At 41.3% G+C, this 27,580-nt stretch overlaps 1 protein-coding gene across 4 annotated transcripts in view; it reads left to right on the top strand.

Moving 5' to 3' along the window:
• Positions 1-27,580, top strand: part of PAK1 (p21 (RAC1) activated kinase 1) — a 134,443-nt gene that overhangs the window by 40,924 nt on the left and 65,939 nt on the right. Inside the window, exon 1 of one of the 4 annotated variants that reach the window (XM_014790355.2) lies at positions 18,917-19,103. The exons of 2 other annotated variants lie outside the window; for them this stretch is intronic. The gene's annotated coding sequence lies outside the window, so the exon portion shown is untranslated. Of the gene's footprint in view, positions 1-18,916; positions 19,104-27,580 lie in introns of those variants that run through there. One more of the 4 variants, XM_004434030.3, reaches the window with a different exon arrangement.

Here is a 27,580-nt window from a genome sequence, read left to right as displayed (position 1 = left end):
GAGTAGATTGCTATCCAGAGTTCTTTTTCCTGTTTTATCTTCAGAATAATGCTGTGAAGTAGATAGTGTTATCCCCATTTTATAGCTAAAGACACTGAGACTCAGAGAGAGAATGTGGCCGAGACTGGTGGGGCTGGCTGGCATTTGTTGTATGTATGTTTTATGTTTTTTATAGTTGGCCACGATGCTTCCAGCCACACAGAGCAGCAGGCAGTCAGATGACAACGTGTGGCCAGGAAATACTGAGCCCCTGTTTGTGATGGAGGGAGAGCTGAGAGGAGCTCCTTCTGATTTGTAGTCTCGAGTTTGTTGGTTTTCTTCTGCGTATGTGCTCTCCTAACCACTTCTTACTTCCTGATTGACACTGGCTGTGTATCACAAATGTAATTATGTTATAATTGGTTTGTTTACTTTTTTAATACCTGACTTCTGCAGTGTTCTATCCTGTAAGCTCCATAAATGTAGACTTATGTGTAAACAGATTGACTCGGTTTTGTTCACCACAGTATCTCAGCACAGTGCCTTGCGTGTGGTAGTTACTTTTATTTGTGAAATTTCTGAATCACTTGGCACATGGAAAGGGAACTGAGAGTAAGAGATTGATTTATTCAAGATTAGACAGTAATTTGGTAGCAATTTTGGGACTAGATCTGATTTTTCCTGTCCTTAGCCCCAGAACTTTTTGTAAAACATCGTGCTCCTTGCCATGCTTATCATATGATTGGAACTGTATGATCTTGCTGTGTGGCCTTAGGCAAATCCCTCAGTTTTTCCTTCTATAAACAAAAGTATTAAACAGCTGTTCTTTTCTCCTTTCTATCTTTGGTTGCCCACCAATGATGTCCTGGTGTGGCCTCCAACCACAGGATAAGCGTCTACTGAGAACCGAGAAAGTCTCATTCTCCTTGCCAACCCAGAACTAGGAATCATGTTATCTCCCTGAAATTCCTATTTCAATGGTGATGTGGTCATCAGGGTATACGAATTGAAACATAAAGTAAGTTTGGATTCTTTGGGAAGAATGCAATTGAAGTATCCACTTATACCCCTTCTTTATTCAGGACTGCATGCTGAGTGCCTGTGTTCATATACTCTAGAGCTTTTTTACTCTTTATTGTAAATTTTGAGTGTTTTTATCATGAAAGGGTGTTGGATTTTGTCAGATGCTTTTTCTGCATCAATAGAGATGATCTTATATCTTTTGTCCTTTATTATATTAATATGGTGTATTGATTGATTATTTTTTGGATGTTAAACCAACTTTGCATACCTGGGATCATATTGTGTTTTATGACAAGTATTTATTGGGCACCAACTGCTTACCAAGCCTGTAGGAGTACACAGATGACTAAGATGTTGGGGCCATTCACTGTAATTGAGGAGATAGAAAAACACAGGCTTAGAGTTGAGGATACAAGAGTGTGATAAAGACAGTATCTTGTGTTGATTTGTGATAAATAGTTACCAAATGAACTCTACAATGATCTTATTTTCAGGCCATTCAGTGGTTATATGGTTGGCATATTGTAACTCTTTGTGACCTCGGAGATGTCCTTTCCCTTCTCCAGGTCTCAGTTTCATCATCTGTACATGGGAAAGTTGGACTTGGAAGTATTTAAGATCCCTTCTAGTTATAACATATTGTGAAATTACTTGCCTTTTGTGGGGCTTCCTTCACTTAGGTCCTTCTGAAGAGTTTGTTGTTTTGATAAGTTCTAAGTAGCTAGATGGTTAGGTGACTCTTCCTGTTCTGGTTCTGAGTGGAAAAAGATGCTTTACTCTTTCTTAGTTGGTCTTTTTTTTTTTTTAAAGATTTTATTTATTCATTTTTTTCCCCCCAAAGCCCCAGTAGATAGTTGTATGTCATAGGTTCACATCCTTCTAGTTGCTGTACGTGGGACTCGGCCTCGCGTTGGACGGAGAAGTGGTGCCTCCGGGCGCGCCCGGGATCCGAACCCGGGCCGCCAGCATCAGAGCGCGCGCACTTAACCGCTAAGCCACGGAGCCGGCCCTCTTAGTTGGTCTTAATCACACTCCCATCTCAGAGAGATTATCTCCTTTCATATTATTCCACATTCTGGTGAAAGGGGATAACCTTTGAGAAAGGCTGTTTCCCTCAGCAACACATAGGCTCTATGAGGGGGAAAGGCCACTGGAGAGGGAGTTCAGAGTACATGTTTCAGGGCTCAGCTGTACAGTTAACTGTTAAACATTAGGCACATCAGTTCATTGTATTCATGTTTCAGTTGCCTCATGTGTCAAATTGGAAAGAGAATACCACTTTTTTCCATAATCTCTCAGGGTTGGTATGAGGTGTAAATGATATCCTAGACGCATACTATAAAATTGTATACACATGAGTTATTTGCAAAAGGTAGAGTTGCAAATAATGTAGCAAAAATAATGTAAATAATGTAGCAAATAATGCAAATATAAATAATAATGCAAATTATCATTGTAAATAATAATGCAGATAATAGCAAAATTTTACAAATAATGTAACAAAAATGTAGCTAAATAATAGGTATATTTTAATCCTCTACTGTTCATAGCACTTTTGATAGGTCCTTTAAATGTTATTTCTCTAACTCTTCACAACAACAACTTTATCCCCTTGTGATAGGTGAGGAAATTCCAGTTCAGAAAGGTTAAATAGGGGCTGGCCCCATGGTGTAGTGGTTAAGTTCAGTGTGCTCTGCTTCAGTGGCCCCGGGCTCGCGGGTTTGGCTCCTAGGTGTGGACCTACACCACTTGTCAGCCATGCTGTGGTGGCAACCCACATACGAAGTAGAGGAAGATTGGCACAGATGTTAGCTCAGGGCTAATCTTCCTCAAGCAAAAAAAAAAAAAAAAGAGGAAGATTGGCAACAGATGTTAGCTCAGGGTGAATCTTCCTCAGTAAAAAAAACAAAAAGAAAGAAAAGTTAAATAACTAGCCCCAGGTGGCAGAGTCAGGAATGAAAAACTAGATCTAAGCTTAGAGTTCATATTCTTTCTACTGTATTTTGTGGCTGTTGTCTCTTTACTGTTGATGTTCAGTTTGGGAACTTGCTTAAAATGGTGTCTGCCAGGTTTCTCCACTGTGAAATTAACTCTTCTCATTCATAATTAATAAGTATTTTGTAGGGAAGTACTATGAAACTATGTAAATATCCTTTTCCTTGCCAGACTTTCAATATATTTAGTTGTATCTGTATGGACTCATGGCTTCCTATTTTATTCAATGGGTAATAATCTATTGCTATCATTATTTATTTTGGTGGTCAAATTCTCCCTCATTTGGCCAGTAGGACCCCCATTCAAGTTGGCTTCTGTCCGCTTTTGACATGTCCTTATCATTCTTTGACCATTCCTTTGCTTTCTGGCCCAACAAGATGTTCTAGGCTCATCTTGTGCTTTCTCTGCCCCAGCACTGGAATAAGCCATTTCACCAAGGAGCACTGGTTTCTTTTAGTGTTAAGTGATATTTAGAAACCAAGATCTTGCTGCTAGGTATGCTTATTGCTATTGGGCTGATGCTGTTCCCAGGCCCTCTCAGTAGACATAGTGAGGAAATGAGTTTCCAACTCCCCATTACAGCCTCTCCCCACTGTGTGGATGCCCTACTCATCCTGCATGGGTCCACACCCTATACTGGGCTTCTCTACCATGGGGACTCCTTCTTCACTTCTGTAGCTTCGGCTCTGACATACCACACTAAGCACCCTCTCCCCTCATGGATGCCTCCTCACTGTACTCGGACTCTGATATCCCACACCAGTCCACCTCTGCCCCATGCGTGGATGCCCTTCTCACCCTACTTGGGCTCTGATTCTCCTTACCAGGCTACCTCTCCCCCTCCCCAGTGTGGACCTTTCTCACCTTGCTTAGGCTCTGATCACGCTTGGGCTGTCCTCATCATCTCTTAACTAGACTATTATAATACAGTAGCTTGCTAACAGTCTTACTGCTTCTAATCTTCCCTTACCTTTCACACTTCTGCTAGAGTGATCTTTCTAAAATATAAGTCAAATCATGCCACTACTCTGCTTAAAAACTTTATAGTAGTTCCCCTTGCTTGTAGAATAAATTTCAAGTTCCTTAGGCTGGCATTTAAGGCCCTCCTGGATCTGACCCAAGTGTGCCTTTCCTGCCTCATTTCTTATTAATTCTTCTGTGTACCCTGCACTCCAAGCATGGTCACTGGCCATTCCTTAGATATACCCCAGTATGTTTACTCTTCTGGGTTTTTGTCTTTGCTTTCTCCTCTACCTGACTTAGCCAACTTTTTTCTTCACTATCGGACAAAATCCGTTGGGGTGCTAGTTCAGATGTCTGGTGTGGAATGTCAGAGTCTGAGTACAGTGAGGAGGGCATCCATGAGGGGGCGGGTTGCCTGGTGAAGCCTCTCTGACCTCCATAGTTAAAATTAATCCCTTTTTTCCTACTTCTGATGGAATGCTTGCTTCATTCTTCCTGTTTTCATGATTAATTCTTATCTGTTGCCCCCGATACGTTGGCCACTCCTTGAATGCACGGAACACATGGCATTGTAGCTAGTAGACACTCAGGGAAGGTTGATGGACCTTGTCAAGGGAATGAATTCTGGGTTGTTAGTCCACTACTTTCATTTGAAGTCTGTTTACAGGCCCTCCTCAGATTTAAGAGGCTCTGACTACAGGAAGGGTTTTGGACTGTGGCATTGCTGGGTCAGATGCCTGCCCTATCCTAGAGCTCTTTCTGAGAAAATTATTTATTCACACTGCTGTTCTCTTTTGTAAATTCCAAATTTGTCTTTAAAAACAATATCTCTGTGCTCTCATTCCAAATAAAAGAATTGCTGGCTACACATACATGTATTTAAAGCTGCAAATAATAGCAGCTACATCACTCTACCAAAAGTACATACCCCAGACTGTATGAAGAACAGTATAATGACAACGTGTGTCTTCTGACAGCCTGTCTGCCATTCAGACTGTCTGTGGAGCAGCATTTAGGCTGACGTGTCAGCAAAGGAGTGTTTTAGACTTTCTCGGGGACTGATTAATCTGTATTGTTCAGGTGCTGGAGGGAGAAAATAAGCATCACAGATTAGGTTCCTTGCTGGCTATGGGGGTGTCTGGGGAGGAAGAGAAGACTAGGGGACTGCATTTTCTTAGTTCTCACTCCCAACCCCATTTGCTCCAGTCATTGTCACCTCTTTTTTTTTTTTTATTTTATTTATTTTTTTATTTTTTTCCCCCCAAAGCCCTAGTAGATAGTTGTTATGTCATAGCTGCACGTCCTTCTAGCTGCTGTATGTGGGACTCGGCCTCAGCATGGCCGGAGAAGCAGTGCGTCGGTGCGCGCCCAGGATCCGAACCCAGGCCACCAGCTGCGGAGCGCACTCACTTAACCGCTAAGCCACAGGGCCGGCCCAATTGTCACCTCTTGATCCTCTCTTGTTCTGCTTATTCCCTCCTCCAGCCCTTTGTCCAGGCTTTTCTTTTCTACTTTACATTTGAACTAATTTCAAAGCCTAGGCTCTTTTCCATGTTTCATAATCATAGCAATGAATGGTTCAGTTTTGCTTTTCCTGTCAGATTTTTAGTCTAGTTAAAATAATTTCAAAATTTTCTAATATACGTATTCAATTTTTAGCTCATCGTACTGAGGCATGGCACTACAGGGATTGCAGTCAAGCTGTACTTACCTACAAGGTGAATTCTTAGTTTGATTTGGCCTAAGAGACGATGGAATGTTCTCAACTCAAGATTAGCACTGTTCCATCTGCCTAGTGGTAGCTGAAATTCAAGAATAGGGGCTGGCCCAGTGGTGTAGTGGTTAAGTTCGCACGCGCCACTTGGGTAGCCCGGGGTTCGCAGGTTCGGATCCCAGGCGTGGACATGTTCACCACTCATCAAGCCATGCTGTTGCAGGTGTCCCATATAAAGTAGAGGAAGATGGGCATGGATGTTAGCTAATCTCAGCAAAAAACAGGAAGATTGGCAACAGACGTTAGCTCACGGCTGATCTTCCTCACACACACACAAAAAGAAATTAAAGAAGAATAAAGGCTTTTATTATATAATGTTGGGGAAGCAGCACAGGAAGATGTTTAGGATGTGATGGACTTGAATTCTAATTCCAGCTCTAATATCTACTAGATTTGCAGTCTTGGGCAAGTGTTAAGCTCTCTGTGCCTCATTTTTCTCATTTGTAAAGTGAGGATGATAAAACTGATTTTTTAGAGCTTTTAAAATAAATATGATTCTTCTAGGGCAGACTCTGATTTTGACTTTGTTACTGACAGTGGGAGTCATCAACCTAAGCATTATCTCTGGCCTAGTATATCATTTTACACTTTTTTTGTGTGTGAGGAAGATTGTCCCTGAGCTAACATCCCTGCCAGTCTTTCTCTATTTCGTATGTGGGATGCCTCCACAGCATTGGAGGCTTGATGAGCAGTGTGTAGGTCCACACCCGGGATCCAAACCTGCGAACCCTGGGCTGCCTAAGCGGAGTGTGCGAACTTAACCACTGTGCCACCAGGACAGCCCCTGATTTCACACTTTTCAGGCCACTTTTACTCACATCATCTTATGTAATCTTCACAGTGTGTTCAGAGAGGGAAAGGCAGTGTGATTGTTTCCATTTGAAAAATGAAGAAACTGACACTCAGAGAAGTTAAGTGGCTTGTCCGAGCACCAGAACTTCTGAGTCCTAGTTCAGAATTCCTTCTTTTTTACACTGAATAGTCCTAGAAGAGGGCACTGTGGTAAAAAGAGTCCTGAATTGAAAGTCAAGAATACCCTGATTATAGTCTTGGCTAGGAGAATTTGGGAAAGTCACCTCAGTTTCTACTTTATTGAAACAAAAATGCTAACTGTTCTGCCTCACTCACTTTGGTTTGTTTATTCGACAGACAATTATCGAGCATTTACTATGCTGTTCACTGTTCTAGGCCTGGTCCCTTCCCTTAAGCTGCTCGCACTTCACTATGGATAATAGATAATCTGTATAAGTGAAAAGAGCTGTAGCAAATGTGTGTGTGTTGGGGGTGGTGGTGGAGCTGGTGGTGGTAGTAGTCCAGGAGAGATGGCTTTGGGACTTGGCTTTGCTTGTGAGGAGAAATCTCGCAAGATTGTATGTAAGAATTATATTAGATAATGGATATGACTGTGCTTTGTTAATTGTAAACAACTGCGTAAATGTTGGGGATTGTCATATCTTATAGAAAATACTTCTTTTCTAAAACCTTGGCTGACCTATGGAACACCATAGTTGGAGTCTAAGCTTAATTAAAGTGAGAAGAAAGATTTCAGTGGCAAGAAATATTGGGAGCTCATTAAAAAAAAAAAAAATCTGTGTCTAAAGTGTTTTGAGTCTAGGAGTCCTTAAAATGGCGATATGCCTATTAAAATGGTCTGCTTTGATGATGCAGTGGACCTTCAAACAGTTTCTGGATTTGTAAAGAATTTATAATCACCTTTATTTTTAAAGCCACTTGTGCTGCTGTAGCATTTTAAATGTTTAGGAGAGATATTTAAGGCAGCCTTGGAAACAAGCATATATCCTGGGATATAAAAGGAATTGGACCAAGACAAAGAGAAATTGAGTGGCTGGACCAAAAGATACATGATGTTTTTATTGTTTAGATTTATTTGGATTCAGTAGGTATAATTGTTGAGAACTTTCTATATACCAGGCTTCGATTAGGTACTGAGGGAACAGAAATGAATGAAATATTCCCTAATCTATAGTCTGCTGGAGATATGAGACACCTGTGGTCAATAAAGTGACAAGAATTTTCATGAGGTGCTCTAAGATCCTAAAGGAGGAGGACCTACTCAAGCCTTCGGGCAGGACTACATCAGAGATGGCAAGTTAGAGGAGATGACACCTGAAGATTAAGAGTTTGCCAGGAAACAAAGGGGAATAATGAGAGATAAGGCTATTCCAGTCAGAGGTAACAGCATGAACAAAGGCATGGAGGCTTAGAGTAGTAGCTGGTACTTAAAGCATGCAACAATTAAGAGAGAAATTCCTTAGAATTTAATGCTGGGATGTTGTAACTGATAAGACTTTGTGTTGTCCCGTTTTTGGGGAGATGGTGAGAGCATATTCAGTTTGTTAGGGTTAATGACAATATGTTAGGCTGGAGTATTTTTAAAAAACAATTTATATATGGGAAGAAAAAGTATAAGTAAGAGATAACTAAAATGGATAGTTATCATTTGTTTTTACTGCACAGCATTTTGTGTTCTCTATTTTTGAGTCTTCTTGGGGGCAAAGATGCTGTCCCCTAAAGGAGGTAAAAATTTAGATAGTTCTCAAACTCAAGCTTCTAGGGCACAGGCAGTGACTTAGTTTTTACCAATACCGTGTACCCACACCACGCTTGGATTTAGGACTTAATGACGTGAGAGAGAAAATAATGGGGAGCTAACTTTATTTCCTTGGCAGAAGAGGCGGCAGCCTCACTTGCACAGTTGAGTTCCTGGCACTGAAGTGGTATTGGTGCTGGTGGCTGTTTCACTAAGGCGGTTGCATTCTTGGCCCAGAAGTGGCAGTGCTACCCATTCTAGCATCTAATGATCAGAAGTAATAGCAATGGTTTCCTCATTGGACTAGTTCTTCAGTGTGGCTTTGTGATTTGTTCTGGAAGTTTAGCCTTAAACTTGTTTCTCCAGCCTTTCCCCAAACTTCTGTGAGCCACCCAATATTCTTTCAGTAAATTCATTTTGTGCTTAATCAGCTAGGGTCTGGTGCTTACATCCAAGAATCCTTTGATTCAGGGGTCAGCAAACTGCAGCCGGAGGGACAAATCTGGCCCGTTGACTGTTTCTGTAAATAAAGTTTTATTGGAATACAACCATACTCATTCGTTTACATATTGTCTATGATTGCTTTTGTGCTACACAAGCAGAGTTGAGTAGTTGAGACAGCAGTGATATAGCCTGCAAAGCCTAAAATATTTACTATCTGGCCTTTTGCAGAAAAAAGTTTTCCAACCCTGCTTTAACTGATAATAGTTGTCTCTTAAGAAAATTGAAATATTTCTTCCATCAGACAATGAGAGTTGATTAGTTTGAGTTTCACTCCCTTCCTTTTGAATTTGGTTTGGCTTCCAGGATGCTCAGAGCAAAATTTGGTCATGAATTGCAATAGCTACCTCTAGCATGGATTTTTTGTACTTGCTGTAATTTTCTGTTACTTTATGACCTGTATGCCACTGATGATTATCATTGTCCTAAGATATATGTCTCTCTGTATCTCATCTCTATCTCTGTCTGTGTCTACATGTAAGCAACCTGAAAGCCATTTCTGAAGTAGACAGGGTTATACTGTTATTCTGTATAAAAATAAGGAATTATTAGGGAGAGTGATTGCCTGGCTTCTGGGACCATTCAGTCCTCCTTTCCTATCTAATCTGTATTGTCTTAATTTGCTAGACCTGCTCCAATCTCATGCTAATAAGAGGAATTCATTTATGATTAGGGACCTGTAGCTGATAAGGAATTAATGTTTCAGACTAGTAAGAATCCTCTTCCTTTTGATTCTCTAATATGCTTCTTATTTGTACCAATTAGGAATGTCTTCAGTTTTAAGTAGTAGAAAACCTAACCATGATTTAAAATGTAGGGATTAATTTTCTTCACTTAACAAGAAGTTTGGAGGAAGGTGGTTGGTTGCTGGCACAGGTTCAGATACAATACCATTTGGTACCCAGGCTCTTTCTGGATCTGTTTTACCACTCTGCAGCTGTAGAGCGTTTGCTTTCAACCCTTGTGCGTATGCCCTCATGGTTACAGGATGGCTACTGTAGCTCCACTGAGGAAGAAGGGAGAAAGGTAGAACTAGCATTCCTCCTATGTCCTATTTTATAATTAAAACAACCATTTTCCCAGAATTCTTAGAAGCTTCTCGTATGACTTAATGGCTAGCACTATGTCACATAGGCACACCAGACTTTAAGGGAGGCTGGGAAATGAATATTTAGTTGTCTCTTCGCCTTCCTGGACAAAATTAGGATTTACTTAGCAAGGATGAAGGGAAAAATGGATATTGGTTAGGCATTTGAAAATCATTTGACTTCAATGACTTTTTAATATGATTTTTAAAAATATGTACTCTAGATCATTCCATAAAAATATGTAGTAGTGCCTATGTTTTATTAAATTTGTCTTATTCTGGGCTGGGGATATGATAATAAATGAGGAGATATAGTACCTTTCCAGTTTAGAGGTGAAAAGGTATATGTTTTAGTCTGCACAGGCTGCCATAACAAAATACCATAGATTGGGTGGCTTAAACAATAGATATTGATATTCTCACAGTTCTGGAGGCTGAGAAGTCCAAGATCAAGGTTCTTGCAGGGTTTGGTTTCTGATGAGAGCTCTTTTCCTGGCTTGCAAATAACTACCTTCTCATTGTGTCCTCATATGACAGAGAGAGAGAGATTCTGGTGTCTCTTCCTCTTTTATAAGGACAGCAGTTCTCTTGGATTGGAGTTTCTCCCTTATGACCTTATTTAACCTTAATCACCTCTTTAAAGGCCCTACCTCCAGTACAGTCACAGGAGGGGTTAGGACTTCAACGTATGAATTGAGGGGGAGGGCAACAATTCAGTCTATAACAATATATTAACAAATACTTTTAGTAAATTGGGATAAGTGTTTGGGTAGATTGCTCTGAGGGCCATCAGTAGGAGTGATTCTAGAAAAGCTTTGTAGAGGTGGTGACATCTGAGCTGAGTCCCAAACAACAAGCAGAGGGGAAAATTGTGGGAGAGTAATTTGTTACTACATCCTCACTGCTGAGGGGTTGGTTGGAGTTGTTAATACCTTAAAGATTGTCCATTTCATTATTAGATACCTCTGATTATTATAATGTACTTATACTGATATAAAATAGAATTATCCATCCATCTCTCTCTCTTTCCCTCTCTCTCTCTCCCCCTGCCCCCCCACCCCCTCTGGTAGAGGGCACAAGGTGATTTGTATGACTGGATGAGAAGACAATCACTCTTGGGTAATCACTTGTTTAGGCCAGTTCGAAGATTGCATCCACATTTCTTTTCTGGCCTTCAAGGTTCTCTGTAGTTTGTTTCTGATTGGTGTTTCCAGCTCCATTCATCCATTCACTCATTCATTTGTTCAGCCACTAGTTATCAGTTACCTGCTGTGTGCAAGGAATAGTTCTGAGGTCTGGAGATAAAGACAAAGTCTTTGCCCTTATGAAGCATATGTTCTATTGGAGGGAGTCAGCTGTAAGCAAATAAATATGTCAGTTGATGATAAGTGCTATGGATACAAATAAAGCAGGGTAGGGGGAAATAAAATGTGCTGAGGTGGAGTGGAGAGAGATTTTTTTCATTTTGTAAAGAGTGCCCAAAGAAGACCTTTGATAAAGTGACATTTGAGTAGAAACCAGAAGGAAGTGAGGGAACAAGTCATATGGATATCTGGGGGGAAATGTGTTTTCAGGCAGTGACCATAAGTACAAAGGTCTAGAGATGGGCATATACATAGCCTGTTGGTGGAAGCCTTTGTTCTTGGAGCAGAGTGCGTGAAGGAGGGAGAAGTAGGAGACCAGGTCACAGATGTAGCAGTGTGAGATGGAGGGAGAAAGGGGAGGGAGATAAGATTACGTATGGCTTTGTGGGTCTTTATAAGGACTTCAGTTTTATATTGAGTGGTTTGGGAAGCCACTGGAAGATTTTGAGCAGAAGAGAGTAGTGTGATCTGAGACTTACATTATAAAAGGATCATTCTGGGAGGCAAGAGTGGATCAGTTAAGAGACTGTTTCAGGATTCTAAATCAGAGTTTCTCCACAGTGGCTGTTAACATTTTGGGCCAGATAATTTTTTGTTGTGAGGGGCGATCCTGTGCATTGTAGGATGTTTAGTAGCATCCCTGACCTCTACCCACTACCAGTAGCACCTCCCCAATTGTTTCAACAAAAATTTCTCTAAACATTGCCAGATTTCCCCTGGGGAGCAAATTCTCTCCTCTCCATCCCCAAACATTGAGAACCACTATTCTAGATAAAGGTTGCTGGTGGTTTGAACCAAAGTGGTATTAGTAAAGGTGATGAGAAGTGATTGGATTGTAGATATGTTTTGAAGGTAGAGTTGATAGGACTTGCTGATGGAATCAATGTAGAGGTGATAGAAAAAGTTGAGTCAAAGATGAATCAGATTTTTGGCTTGACTAACTGAAAGAGTGGAATTGCCATTTATTGAGAGGGGGACAACTGAAGAAGGAACAGATTGTAGACCTGTTAAGTCTGACCGTCTGTGACACATCTTTGTCTTCTATTGTCCTTCAAAATACTTTGCTTCTTTATTTGTTTTTTTAAACAATTTATTTATTTATTTATTTTTTCCCCCAAAGCCCCAGTAGATAGTTGTATGTCATAGTTGCACATCCTTCCAGTTGCTGTATGTGGGACACGGCCTCAGCATGGCCGGAGAAGCGGTGTGTCGGTGCGCGGCCGGGACCCGAACCCGGGCCACCAGCAGTGGAGTGCACGCACTTAATCGCTCTCGCCTGGGATCCAAACCCGGGCCGCCAGCAGTGGAGCACACGCACTTAACTGCTAAGCCACGGGGCCGGCCCTACTTTGCTTCTTGAAAGTAGGAACTAGGTCTCCTCATGTTGGCATCCCTCACTACTAGCACTGTGTCTGGCATATAGAATATGTTCGGTAAATGGTGAATGAATGATGAGGTTATTTACTATTTCCTTGAATGACTAGATTATTTACTGTTTCCTAAACAGAGCTCATCCTTTTTTCTTCTTTAGCCCTTTGCTTCTATGGTTCCCTCAAAGAGAATTCTCTACCCTTATCCCCAATCTCAAACTTCTATGAAAATTCTCCTCATTCTTCAATACCCAACCCAAATACTGTCTTCCTCCACAAAACTTTTCCCAGCTCTACAGATGTGATTAATGTCTCCCTTCTCTGCACTTTTTTGACTTGTTTGAACTTCAAGTACATTTTGATTTATGAGTTGTTTTGTACTGACTGCCTCTGAATAGATTTTGCCCTTTTTTTCATTTCCATCGGTTCGTTGCTTATTTCTTTTCTTGCAGTATTTTTGTAAGCTATTATTGTTATTTGTTTATTTTACACTTCACCTCGTTTCATGGAGAGTCCTTAATAGGCAACGGCCTTGCCATCTAATTACAAGAAAGAATGGTATATTAGATAAGTATTTTATAACCAAAATCATCATTGTTGACTGACTTTCTGGTGATATCAGAAGATTGTAATTCTCAATCAGTAAATGTATTGTTCTTAAAATTATTTGTGGTTGCAAAAGAATCAAAAACAATCATTTTCAAATTTTATAGGCACTATAATCGTGGTAGTCATCAGTTAAATACATAAGCCATTAGATTGAAAGCTGTAGTGTCTAAACAAAATTTGCTAATTATTACTGATCATTAGCCTTTATATAGTGTTACCAGGGATGCAAACTCCTATGCCTACAGAAGCCAGGTGAGTGACCTGAAAGGGCCTGGCCAGGCCTAAGATGACTACATAGACAAAACATTTCTCATCAAGGTCCATGGAAGAAAAACTTGTAAATTATTTACTTTGTAAACCAAAGGACTATATAAATGTAAGGAGTTATTGCACTTAAATCAAGTTAACTGCTAACTTGTTGTGTAAACTTGGGCAAATCATTTGATACCTTTAGGATTTAATTTCTTTCTTTGACTGTACAGTTTCATCTCTGAAGTCCCTTCTACCTCATTTGATTCTTCTTTTTCATTTCTTTAGCTAATAGTTTCTTCCTTGATTATAAGCTATTAGCCCTCAGTAATAAATAAAACTAGTGGCTTCTTACCAATGTGCCTCAATTTCATGAATCTTGTGTTTCATAAGACGGAGCCAAGCTTCTTATAGCAGCACCCACCATTGAAAGAGACAGTGTGTGTGTGAGCCAGCTAGTCAGTCTTCTGTTACCAAACAAGCATCTGGTTTTTGAGAACTGAAATCTAAAATAGAAGATGCCTGAATTTGATCTTTCTGGCTGAAGACAGTAGTGGTCCTGTATGATACATATTTCATTGTATTTCATTGTTTTTTCTACCCTATCCTCTTTATTTTGCTTATTCAGTTTTCTAGTGCAGTACTTTTTACAAGTTTTTATATGCCAGCCTCCCTTATTAGTGGTGATTCCTGGAGACACAGGCCATTTCTAGATCATCTTAAATCCGTGAAACCTAATACAGGCAAGGGCACATGGTAGATGTTTGATAAATGTTTGAAGAGAGAGCATACTTTTGTTAGATTTGCAGGTGACAAAGGGGAAGGGAAAACTATGCTAGATGGCAGAGAGAGACAGAGCTTGAAAAGATGGGTTGAAGCCAACAAGATGAAATTTAAGGAGGATGAAAATGAAGTTCTACATTTTCAATCTCAAAGAAATGGCAACATATGGGCAGGCTTGGAGGAGGTCTAGCATGATTCTATTCTTATGAAAATGGTGGTTTTGGCTGTCTAAACTCAATGTCAGCCAAAGGCATTGTGGTGGCTAAAAAGCTAATGCAGCTTCAGACTGAGTTATTGGAAGCACCAAGTTCAGTTAAAGGAGGTGATAGTCCAACTATGTTCTGAAGGGGACAGACTGCACTTGGAGTATCATGTTCCCCTTAGGGTAGCAGGCAGTAAGAGGGTCATTACAAACAGGACTGTGTTTAGTGGAAGGTGCCCTAGATCACCACTACTCAAAGTAGAGTCTAACTGTTCCTAGTCTGCAATGAAGTAAGCATAGAAATTGAGAGTATTTAGAAACTTTTACAGCAATTTGACAGTAATTTTATGTCTGATGAATCTAATAAAAAAGAACGAGCTTTATCTTGTATTTTTTTTTGCTTGACACTTTTCTGTTATTTTTTATTTTATTTTAATAGAGTTTATTTTTAGAGCAGTTTAGGCTTACAGAAAAAGTGACCAGAAAGTACAAAGAGCTCCCATATACTCCCTCTCTCCCAGTCATCCCTGCACCTCCTCTGTTACCAACATCTTACATTAGTGTGGTATAATTGATGAACAAATATTGATACATTATTATTTTCCTTTATTCTGAAATTTTTGTTGTACATTATTGTTTGTCAGTCACCATATAAATGCATCCCTTCACCCCTTCTGCCCACCCCCCATCCCCCTTGCCCCTGGTAACCACCTTGATACATTATTATTAACTAAAGTCCATAGTTTATATTAGGGTTCACTCTTTATGTTGTACAGTTCTTTGGGCTTTGACAAATGCATAATGTCATGTATCCACCATTATACTATCATACAGAATAGTTTCACTGCCTTAAAAATGCTCTGTGTTCCACCTGTTCATCTCTACCCCCAACCCCCTTCTGAACTCTTGGCAACCACTGATCTTTTTGCTGTTTCTTGTAGTTTTGCTTTTTCTAGAATATCATATAGTTAGAATCAGCCTTTTCATACTTTTTTCACTTAGCAGTATACACACATTTAGAGTGGCTTGATAGTTCATTTCTTTTTGTTGCTGAATAAATTGACACCATTGTATAGATGTTTATCTATTCATCTATTGAAGGATATTTTGGTTGCTTCTGAATTTTTGGCAATTATGAATAGGCTGCAATAAATATTTGTGGACAGGTTTTTGTGTGGATATAAATTTTCAACTCATTTGGGCAAATACCTAGGAGTGCAATTGCTGGATTGTATGGTAAGCCTATATTTAACTTTGTAAGAAACTCCCAAACTATCTCCCAAAGTGGCTGTACCATTTTGCATTCCCATCAGCAGTGAATGAGAATTCTTGTTTCTCCACATCCTTGCCTGCATTTCATGTTATCAGTGTTTTGGATTTTAGCCATTCTAATAGGTATGTAGTGGCATCCCATTGTTGTTTTAATTTACAAGTCCCTAATGGCATGTGATGTTGATTATCTCTTCATATGCTTATTAGCCATCTCTATATCTTCTTTGGTGAGGTGTCTGTTTAGATCTTTTGTCCATTTTTTGATTGGGTGGTTTGTTTTCTTATTGTTGAGTTTTAAGAGTTCTTTTATATTTTGGATACAAGTCCTTTATCAGATATGTGTTTTGCCAATATTTTCTCAAGACTGTGACTTGTCTTTTTCATTATCTTAACAGTGTCTTTTGCAGGACAGAAGTTTTAAATTTTAATTAAGTCCAACTTATCAACTTTTTCTTTTATGGATCCTGATTTTGGTGTTGTATCTAAAAAGTCATTGCCAAACCTAAGGTCATTTAGATTTTCTCCTATGTTATCTTCTAGACATTTTATAGTTTTGTATTTTACATTTAGGTGTATGATACATTTTGAATTAATTTTTGTAAAAAGCGTCGTCTGTGTCTAGGTTAGTTTTTTTGCATGTGGAGGTCCAGTTCTAGCACCATTTATTGAAAAGACTATCCTTCTCCATTGAATTTCTTTTGCTCCTTTGTCAGAGATCAGTTGACTGTATTTGTGTAGATCTGTTTCAGGGTCTCTATCCTATTCCATTGATCTGTTTGTCTGTTCTTTCACCAGTACCACACTATCTTGATCACTGTAGCTTTATAGTAAGTCTTGAGGTCAGGTAGTGTTAGTCCTCTGACAGACATCTATATAGCTATAGTTATACCCGTAAAGATATATTGCCTCGGCCACATCCCAATCCAATTGAGTCAAAATCTCTGCTAGGACTTCAGTATATATTTTAAAACCTTCTCAGGTAATTTTGATGCACAGGGAGAGTTGAAAACCACCATACCAAGACCATAAACTCCTTGAAAGTGTGGTCCTGTTCACTGATGTCTAGCCCCAGTAGATTGTATAAGATGCTTAAATAGTTGCTGAATGAACAAATGATTAAAAGAACTGGGGATATTTATCCTGGAGAAGAGAAAAAGTACAGACCTTGACAGATCATCATACACACATATCTGAAAGCCTTTGTTTAATATGACTTGCCCTGAAGGATGTTTTCTGAATGCTCCAGGAGGTGGAATTGGAAGTTTACAGAGAGGCACCTGGCTGAATGTTAGGAAGCTCTGTCTCCTAGTGCTAGTTGCAAGTGAGCTCTCTGTTCCTATGTATGTTCCAGCAGAGCCTGGAAAACCATCTATAAGAGGATGCTGCATGGGGTGGGAAGTTGGGTAAGATCAGATGCTATGATTATTGATCATTAGTTTGAAAAACTGTATCCAAGGCAGAGGACCATTTCTGCCTCTCATCCACCCTGTATAAATTGAGATGAAGGACAAGGCTGTGGGTCAAAAGAACATCCTAAACCTACTTTGAAGCTGAGTTCTCATAGTGCAGCACATCCCCCAGTCTGTATTATTGACCATTTCTCTCCATAATGTGGATGTCTTCAAGAAATTCCCTGTCTCCTCCACAAAATTTGGGATTTCTGGTAATTGGAATAGCACAGGTACCCCCAAGAGTCTAGGAAGAGTGAACGATACTTAACAGAAGAGTTCTTTTTATCCTTATGGAATTCTTCCCCTACATCCTTCTGCAATTAGATTAATTTGGGCACATTGAATGGAGGTGTAGACATCTGTCAGGCAAAATGGATAAATACCATGAACTTTCTCTCTAGCATGGTTAAATCATTGATCAGGCATAATGCTGGTCACCAGCTCTTTGCCAGGCAGTAGGGAGGGGGATATGGCAGTTGATATAAAGTTGCCTAACATGGCAGAGAGAAATAAAGCATAGGCTTAGTAGTCAGACCAGAGTTGGGACGACTCGGCCATTTACTGGCTGTGTAGTCTTGGGGAAGTCACTCTGTCTCACTCATCATATTCTGTCTTTTACCAATTTCTGCTGCTGCTTCTTCCAAGCTGTATCTTTAGAATATGCTTGTTTCTTTTCATTTCATCTTCTAACATAGTAGTCTAAATCATTACCATCTTCTCTTGCCTGGAGTTCTGAAAAAATCTACTAACTTATTTTCTTGTTTCCATCACCCCCCCCCCCATTCTCCATTCAGCATTCAGTAATCTTTTAGATCTTGTCGGTCTGCTTAAAACCTTCCAAAACTTTCCCATTGCTACAACTTAGAACAAAACTTAAACTCCTAGTTAAGACCTGGAAGAGACCTTGCATAATCTGACTCCTGCCATATCTCTCAAGAGCAGAAAATAGAGGGGGAGTTGGCCAAGTAATATTACCTCCTAGGGGGCATTCGGAAATGTGTGAAGGTGTTTTTTTTTTTTTTTTATTGTTTCAATTATTGGGGAGCACTGCTGGCATTTAGGGGGTCTGGGCCAGGGGTGGTAAATGTCCTGTAATGTGTCGTCCAGCTCACGGCCCATTACAATGCCTGATTTACGATATGTGCTTAAGAAATACTTATTGTATGAAACTACATTCTTCCTTGACCTCAGTTTTGACATATTTGAATTGGTAGAGTCCTTACTTCGTAAGGTTTTATGAGATAGACATAACATTTTGTAAAAAACCTAGTACACAGTAGCACTTAATAAATGGTAGCTGCTGCTGAGCTGTCTTTGCTTAGACGGGTATAAGTGCCCACCCAGCATTTTCCCTGGGGCATTAGAATTAGAACCTGACGCCTTTGCTGAGGAGGTGGGTGCATCTCTTTCCCTGAAGCCTAATCTGATAGAATCTTAGGTTTGACCTGAATTGTCCTGGGGTCCAGACCCAGCTGCAGAAACTAAGGCAGGGAGGAGCTCTGGTTCTCTTCCTTGACTCTGGGGTTTACTCTGGACTCGCACAGGCCCTGGAAAGCTGGTCTCAGTGAGAAATTACCTCCTGCTGGAGACTAGGTAGGGGAGAATGGCTGAGAGGGTGGGAAGGTAATAGTCTCCCCGCCCTCAGCTCTTCAGGGAAAGGAGAAGCGCTGCTTACTCCCGCCTCTTTCCCTCCCTCCTTCCCCCGCCCCTTCTGCTTTGCCAACCCCGAAGCAGCGCTTTCGCAGCGCCCTGCGAGGGCGGGAGCGTGCTGCACTGGGAGCTGGGGCGGCTGAGCCGCTGGGAGCCCGGCCCCTGCCGAGTAGAGCGGCACGGGTGGAACCAGGGCGTTGTGTGGTCGACCAGGCAGGAGAGGTGCGGCTGTGCGACAAAAACAGTGGCCAGAGATGCCGGGGCCAGCTCCCCCCACCAGGTATGCCGGCCTGGCCTGAGGCGCGCCCAGCTGGGCGGTGCTGGGGAGGGGGGGTCTCCCTCGGCTTCCGGGGAGTGGTGACGCGGGGTCCGGTAGATTTAGGGTCTCTAAAGATGAGAGAAGGGGCTGAGGGGTGGAACCCTCAGATGTGCTCACCCAGGCCTAGGCCAGCGCTGGAGTCAGCTCTGACTAGGGAAGGGTATGAAGGGGAAGCTGGTTTTTGGGGAACTGCTCTGCCTCAGGAGCTGTGCTCCTTTGCAAGCACCCTTCTGCTTGGTGACTAGGATGATCCCTTCCTCTGCCTTCGCTTAGCTGCTGGCCTTCTGGGACTGTGGGGCCTTTTTTCTTGGGTGCAGAGAAGGAGCATTATATTGTAAGTGACCTGTTAAGAAGTGGAGTAAAACTAGGAGATAGGAGACCTGGGGGGCTGGTCCTATTCAGGCAGCTTCTATGGGCCTGTTTCCTTATCTGTGCAGTGAAGGACTTGACATTCTGTTTGTAACTCTGGCTTTCCCAGGCTGTCAAACTGCCTTTTGGAAAAGTGAGCTGGTTGAAAGCCCAAGAATGGGCTGTAGAGATGTCTCCCTCAGTACTGTGGGAGACAGGTGAACTTAGGAAGCAGACCTTAACATCGTGTCTTCCAACCAGCCTTTTGGGTGGCATCTTGCAGGTCTGCTCTGGACCCAGTGGCTTCATGGGCAAGGCAGAAGTTGAGAATGCTGATTATTTTAGTGTTGAGTGTAGGTATGTTGGGTGTAGGGAGGTGGGATTGGGAAGAAGCAGGTCGAGGTATGTTAATGTTTTTTCCCCAAACTGGCCAATTCTTCTATACTTAGGCATAAAGCTGCTTTTAACTAGGCTATCTTCTCTGGAGCTCCCCCCATACTCTGCCAAGTTCATGACAGACCTTGGGGCTTTGTAATGTCTTAATCACTATAATTCTTTCCTTCTTGATTGTCTGGGACCAAGAAACACATGTCAGGCCTGATACTAACCTACCTTGATTATTTTGGACCTCCTTGCTCTCCCTAGTTTTTCTATGACTCTGCTCCTTGTCTTCCTCTCTCCACTTTTCTTTCAACTTCCAACTCCTGATTATTTTCCTGTCCTGCCCCCTACCCACCCCCACCCCCGCCCCCTGTTCTCTCTTCTTCCTGCTCTCCTCATGCTTCCTCTTTCTTATTTCTTCTTCTCCATAGCCAGTTTTTCCTTCCTTTTCTTGAGTCCTTCTTCTCTTCGTTAGGCTTTTTCTCTTTTCCCCTTAGAAATCATGGTTAAGCTTTCTCATTATTAGTAGGTTACTGGTTTGTTAGGGACCTTTGCTGTGGTGTCTGTGAGGTCAGAACACTCTGTTTCCTACCTAACTCTCTTGCTTTCAGCTTCCACCTACAAATTCTATCTTCTCCAAGTGCCAGTCTCTCTTCTTACTGCCTCTGTGCCTTGCTTTGGGCCTGCCAATAAGCAATCTTTCTTCCTCGATTTGTCCTGCACCTCCTTCCTGGAGGGGAGTAGGCAGCGGCAGGCAGTAGGGAGTAAGCAAGATGGGAAGTGAGGGGCTTGAAGACTAGAGTGTGAGAAGAGCAAGAGTGTCCAGTAGGGCTGGACAGAAGCTCAGACTCTCTTTAGTGGAATGAGTGCCTGGAAGAGGAACAAAGACTCTTTGGCAGCTCTGAGGCATTGCTGACCTGGAGGAAAAGAGGTAGACCTATGAACCTAGGGAAGAAGAGAGGGTTAGCAGGGGTGGGGTGGAGGGAGAGAAGGAATCTTGATGGAGAGAACAGTGGTCTTTTGAAGAAGAGGGTGGCTGGGGCAAGATAGAGGTTCTTTGGGGTAGAGGTGGATGTGGTGGGAAAGACTATAGTTTGGGAAAGAGGACCATATAGGTGAATTCTCTTTCCCTCTGAAGGCTAATTTTTTGGACTGGTTTGTTTCTACTTGCAAACTTGTCTTGAGCAGTGTCCTCAAACTAGGAGAGTGAGAGGGGAAGCAGAGATAGGAAGACGAGGTTGCTGTTTTCCTGGCACTCACTGTCGAGACTAGAATATGGAATGTGTATATATACAAAAAGGTTTGAACGTGGTATCCATCCACATCAAACATTCTCTGAACCATCTATTCTATGTTATTTATGGTGCCTGGTGCTGGAGGATACCAAAATGGAAATTAGACTCAGTTGCTGCCTTCCAATGCAGGTCAAGGAGTATGGGTTTCTGTAACCTTATGTGATAAGTACATGTGATGTAAGAGAAGCCCAAGGGGCTGTGATAACACAGAGGGATCTTTTGATTTATCAAGTCAGTGGCAGAGCTGGAACCTAAACTCAGGTCTTCTCTAAAAGTGATACTGTGTTATTTTCTGGCCCTGGGTGTACATATAGTGTACAAAAAGTTTTCTTATATTCTCTTTTCTTCCTCCCTGTGGGGCTAGACTCTAGGTACTGCTGACATGAAAAAAGAACAATTCCATGTGGTAGGTCACTGTGCCATGGACAAACCCTCATTACCTTGGAAGGGAACCAGACTTGGTCCCTGTTAACTTCTGCTGGCTCTAGGTCACAAAGGGTGCTGAGCTCCCTCTATGAGTCATTTGCTTTCTTCCTCTCCTTCCCTCCACCTCCATTTTCTTAAATTCAATTTCTGGTGGGCTGTAGAGTCCAGAGACCAGATGGAGCTAGACCAGGCGTTTTATTTCTGTTGGCCTCTATAAAGTAGGTATTTAATAGTTCATAGGGTTGGTGAAAATCAAATGAAATAATGAATTTTGAAACTGCTTTGTAAACCGTAAAGTGCTGTACAGATGTTACTGTGGTTGTTCCTGAATGCATTTTCAGCCATGAAAAATGCTTGGATGCTGCAGCTTGAAAGAAATGCCTAGGGTTGCTCACTGACTAGTTTAAAACTGAGCCTCAATCCTTAATAATAAAGGCAAAGGAGGGGGCTAATTGATCCCCATGCTGAAAATGGAGGTCAGGAGGTGTAGTGATTTATTTAAGGTCAAATAAATGGTAGGTGGCAAGTATGAAAGATATTATTTTTAGTGACACCTTGTGATATAGCACAAAAAAATAAAGGAAAGGGAAGGAATTTAAAAGCAGACTGACCTCAGTTCAAATTCTAGTTCTACCACTTACTAGCTGGTTTTTAATCTTTCTAAGCTTCATATATAGAAGGGAAGATATTTATACCTACCTTGAAGGTATAAATAAAGCTTAAAAATAATTCTATAAAAAAAGAAAAAATACGGGGCTGGCCCGGTGGCGTAGTGGTTGGGTTTGCGCACTCTGCTTCAGTGGCGCGGGGTTCGCAGGTTCCAATCCTGGGTGCAGACCTACACACCGCTCATCAAGCCATGTTGTGGCAGCGTCCCACGTACAAAGTGGAGGAAGATGTGTGTAGATGTTGGCTCAGGGCCAATCTTCCTCAGCAAAAAAAGAGGAAGATTGGCAACGGATGTTAGCTCAGGGCTAATCTTCCTCATCAAAAAAAGAAAAAATATATAGTAGGCATTTAATAGCTATACTTATTCTTATCCTACAAAAATAAACTTTGGAGTAACTTTATTAAGAAAGTCTTCCTTGACTCCTAGGCTATTAAAGGCCCCCCTTCTGGATTCGTGCAGCACTCATGTGCTTTCTCTCACTGCTCTTAGTGGCACTTACCATGTTATACTGTCATTGTGGTTCCCGTATTTGCCTCTCCTGTTAATATGTGAATATTTTGAGAGCAGAGACAGGGTACGGTAAATCTTAGTGTCTACTCTTGCTGAGCCCTGTTTAGTTGCTAGGTATACATTGATAAACACAACAGACTTAGTTTCTCCTCTGTGAAGCTTACTGTTTACTGAAGGAGATGTATAATAAGTAAGTGAATATAACTAAAATTTCATGATGCTGTGGAAACCAAGAGTTCCATTTGTTCATGTAGGTTTAAGAGACTTAAGTGCAGGCAGAGTTGTCTAACAGATGGTTATTAGTCTGAAAGAGAGCTTTTGTGCTAGAGATAGAAACTTGGGCATCATCAACATATAGATGACATGTAAAGCCATGAGAATGGATGTGATCATCACAGGGAGAGTGTAGTGTATGAGGAGTGGAGGTTCCTAGCCTTGGACATTTGGAGGATAGCTAGTGAAGGAAGAGTCTGCAAAGGAGACAGGAGTAGACGGAAAGATAGAAGGAAAGCCAGGTGAGTGTGCTTCTCCAGAAGCCGAGAAAGTAGAGCATTTGAAAGAGAGGGAGGTCAGTTATGCTGAATGCTGCTGAGAGTTTGAATAAGGTGAGAACAGAATAGTGACCATTTGATTTGGCAACATGGAGATGATTAGTAATCTTGACAAGACTACTTTTAGTGAAATAGGGTGTTAGTTGGCATACAGAAGGGGGAGGAAGTGGAGATAGTGTAAGTAGATAGTTCTTTTGAGAAGCTTTGCTATATGTAAAAGGGAAGAAAGAAAGAAATTGTATTTGAAGGAGGATGTGGGTGTCAAGGGAGGGGTGTTTGTGTGTGTGCGCACGCGTGTGTGTGTCTTTGAATAGGAGACACTATAGCATGTTTATATGCACCCACTATTCTCTTGTCAGGCCAAAAATTTAGAGATCATCTTGATTTTTCCTTTTTTCTCATGTCGTACATCCAATCTCTAAGCCATTTGGCTCTACCTTCAAAATATATCTCTTTGTAGTACTTTGCTCTGCCTACTAGTATCCCTTCAAGCCACCATCAGTTTTCACCTAGATTAGCCAGAGTGGTCTATTTAAAACATAAATCACATCACTGCTCAAAACTCTTCATTGTCTTCTCACACTTGCTACAAAATCCAAATTTATTGTGGCATGTAAAGTCCTGCATAATCTGACCTCTGGCTATCCTCTCTAATCTCAGTCTTCTACCACATTTCTCCTTGTTCACTCAGCTTTTGTGTTGCTGACCTTTTTGCTATTCTCCATGCCCAAAATATTCTCATCTAGGACATTTGTACTTACTGCTCCCTCTGCTTAAAATGCTTCCAGATGCTACTATGATTTGCTGCCTCATTTCATTCAGATCTTAAGTGTCTCTTCCTCAGAGAAGCCTGTCCTGATCACCTTATCTAATGTACTACCCCATCCCTGTTACCCCCCAATTCCCCTCATATTTACCACCTTAACCATTTTTGAGTGTACAGTTCAGTGGTATTAAATACATTCACATTGTGCAGCCATCACCACCATCCATCCCCATAACTCTTTTCATCTTTTAAAACTGGAACTCTATACCTATACCTATACCTAAACAATAACTCCCCATTCTTCCCTCCCCCCAGTCTCTGGCAACTACCATTATATTTTTTTGTCTCTATGATTTTACTACTCTAAGTACTTCTTATAAGTAGAATCATACGTGATTTGTCTTTTTTGTGGTTGGCTTATTTCACTTAACATAATGTCCTCAAGATTTATCTGTGTATAGCATATTGCAGAATTTCCTTTTTCTGAATCATATTCCATTGTGTGTATATATCACATTTTGCTTATCCATTCATCTGTTGATGGTCACTTGGGTTGCTTCCACATTTTAGCTATTGTGAATAAAGGTGCGTTGAATGTGGGTGTACAAATATCTCTTCAAGACCCTGCTTTCAATTCTTTTGGGTATATATACCCAAAAGTGAAATTGCTGGATCATATAGTAATTCTATTTTTAATTTTTCGAGGAACTTCTATACTGTTTTCCATAGTGGCTGTGCCATCTTACATTCCCATCAGCAGTGCACAAGGGTTCCAATATTTCCACATCCTCACCAACACTTGTTGTTTTCTGTTTTTTTGATAGTAGCCATCCTAATGGGTGTGAGGTGGTATCTCATTGTAGTTTTGACTTGCATCTCCCTAATGATTAGTGATGTTGAGCATCTTTTCATTTGCTTATTGGCCATTTGTATATCTTCTTTGGAGAAATGTGTATGCAAGTCCTTTGCCTGTGTTTGAATTGGGTTGTTTGGTTTTTTGTTGTTGAGTTTTACAGGGTTGATGGTTTTTGATGTTTGAGTGATTTTGATGGACTATGGTTAGGGAAAAAGAGAAGTGAAGGCAGGGGAGACTAATGGATAGTGGATTGAAGCTCAACATGAAATGTAGTAATTGTAGTGGAAGTTCTTGAACAAGTGAGCTGCATGGATAGGAGGTTGGTTTTGGATTATATCTGATTCATTCCAGATATGGGAGTCAATGCACGTTTTAGTGATAAGGTCCAGGGTGTGATCATGGGCGTATTAGCTAACTTGGACTGGAGGTCAACAAATGAAGTGGCCCAAGTGTTGGAAGGTCATCATTGTAGCTGTTGAATTCACGTAGAATGATAACTGGAGGGGTACAGAAGAAGACTGATCTAGGAACTAAAGCTTTTGAGTGGGGTGACCGGGAAGTAGGTATTAGACAGCAAGGAGGGCCGGCCCCGTGGCTTGGCGGCTAGGTGCGCGCGGTCTGCTGCTGGCGGCCTGGGTTCAGATCCCGGGCGCACACCAATGCACCACTTCTCGGCCGTGCTGAGGCTGCATCCCACGTACAGCAACTAGAAGGATGTGCAGCTATGACATACAACTATCTACTGGAGCTTTGGGGGGAAAAATAAATAAATAAATTTAGACAGCAAGGAAGTGTGATAGCAGCCAGTGGAGGCTACTCAAAGGAATAGAGGTTTTTACAAGAGTAAGAGAAAGAAATAGTTTGGAAATTGGCACTGATAATTAAGGACAACACTGATAGGTTGGGTGTGAGCAAGAACACAGCCTCCAGTTGAGAGGGCTGCTAGAAAAGTCTTTTCTTCAGGTGATAGCCAGGTTTCTTTTAAGGCAAGGAGGCAAGGGGAGTTAGCCCATGACAAATGGGAAGTTGCAAAGGAAATAGTGGAAGGGCTCGAGAATCAGGAAAGGGGTGAGGAATTTGGTCAGGTTAGAGGACATACAGAAAAGGTTGAAGATGAGAGTTTAGGTGATCAAGGATGACTGAAGTAAATGGACACTGGAAGCTTGATTGGCTTAGTCCTGATTATCTTTTAGAGGAGAGAAGGCAGTCTGTTTTCATGCTGTGCTTCTTAACACTTCCAAGAGAAAATGTTCCTTTGGGGTAGCATGTAGCAGTGTGGGAAATCACAGGATTTGTTCAGGTAGAGATTGACCGGAAGGTTATTTATCTAGGAGATAGCAGAATAGATTCCACTGTTTCTTGGGAGGTTGAACCAGATGGCCTTATCGATTTCTTCCAGCTCTCAGATTGTACGGGCCTCAGGTTTTAGTGATGATTTGCTCACTTCAGACCATCCATTGGGAGGTCTAGAGGTTTGAAGCTTAAATTTGATTTTTTCCCTTAACTGGCTGGGAATAGCTCAACTGGGGATGCAGGTCAGGAATTTCCCAAGATGGTAGGGAGAGGATTATATAAGACCTTTGGTACTGGTTTTTGCAAGTAACTCTAGTGACTATCTGCAGAGGTGGTAGGAGTGAGGAAGATGTGTAGGTATGATTGGTGGGGGAAGGAGAGGGTGAAGGTACAGGGCCAGCCTAAGTGAACTTAAGTCTCTGGCACCAAATTTTTCTGCCTTTTCCATTTCACTTTGCTGCCTCTTATACCTCTCGAATTGCAGGAAACTTTCCTCCTTGATATAGCCCCCTGTTCATTCTGTCTCAAATTATAATTAGTGTAGAAAGAGTGTTTTAAGAGAATTAGAATAATCAGAGGCTAGTGGTGCCCTTCCCATGATTTCGTTGAGTGATCTTAAGTAAATTGCATACCCCTATGGGTTTTAGGTTCCCAACTATAAAATAAAGGTTTGGAACTGTCTGATTTTTCAAGATCCTTTAAGCCCCTTGTTTTTTTCTCTAAACCAGTCTGCCTTAATTGATGAACCTTTACTAATTACCTGGTGTGTGCCAAGTCTGTGCTGGGTGGGACTCGGGGACATAGAGATTAATCAGACTCAGTTTTGTCTCTTGAGTTGTTCATGGTCTGGTGAAGTTGATGTGATGAAATATGGAAATTGCGGCATAGAAGTATGTATAAAATGGTTATTAAATTTGGGGGAAAGGCAAAAGTAGGGGAGCTTCTGTGAAGGTTTCATAGAGGAAGTGAGTCAAACTGGATCTTGAAGAATGAGTAAGAGTTTGCTTGGCAGACAAGTTGGGACATTTTAGGCAGGGGGAACAGTGTGGACGAAGGCAGGGGCATGAAAGCATATTGAGTTGGAATGACAAGTTTAGAGTATAGTAGAGATGAAACTGGAAAGATGAGTGGATGATGGAAACAAATATTTATTGGGCATATATTTTGTGCCAGGCAGCATGCTGGGTGCTTTTATATATGCTTTTTAAATCTTATGATAACTCTATAAAGTAGACAGTCTTATTTGTATTTTAAAAAAGAGGAAACCAAGGGTTAGAAATTAAAGTAGCTTTCCTAATAGCCGAGAAACAGCCTCCAGTTTTCCTCCCTGCTACCTCAGCAG

This window comes from Ceratotherium simum, chromosome 7, assembly GCF_057802395.1.
Source record: "Ceratotherium simum simum isolate JZ-2026a chromosome 7, ASM5780239v1, whole genome shotgun sequence".
In the NCBI taxonomy this organism is placed as follows: domain Eukaryota; kingdom Metazoa; phylum Chordata; class Mammalia; order Perissodactyla; family Rhinocerotidae; genus Ceratotherium; species Ceratotherium simum.
This window is presented reverse-complemented; position numbering and strand designations above follow the sequence as displayed.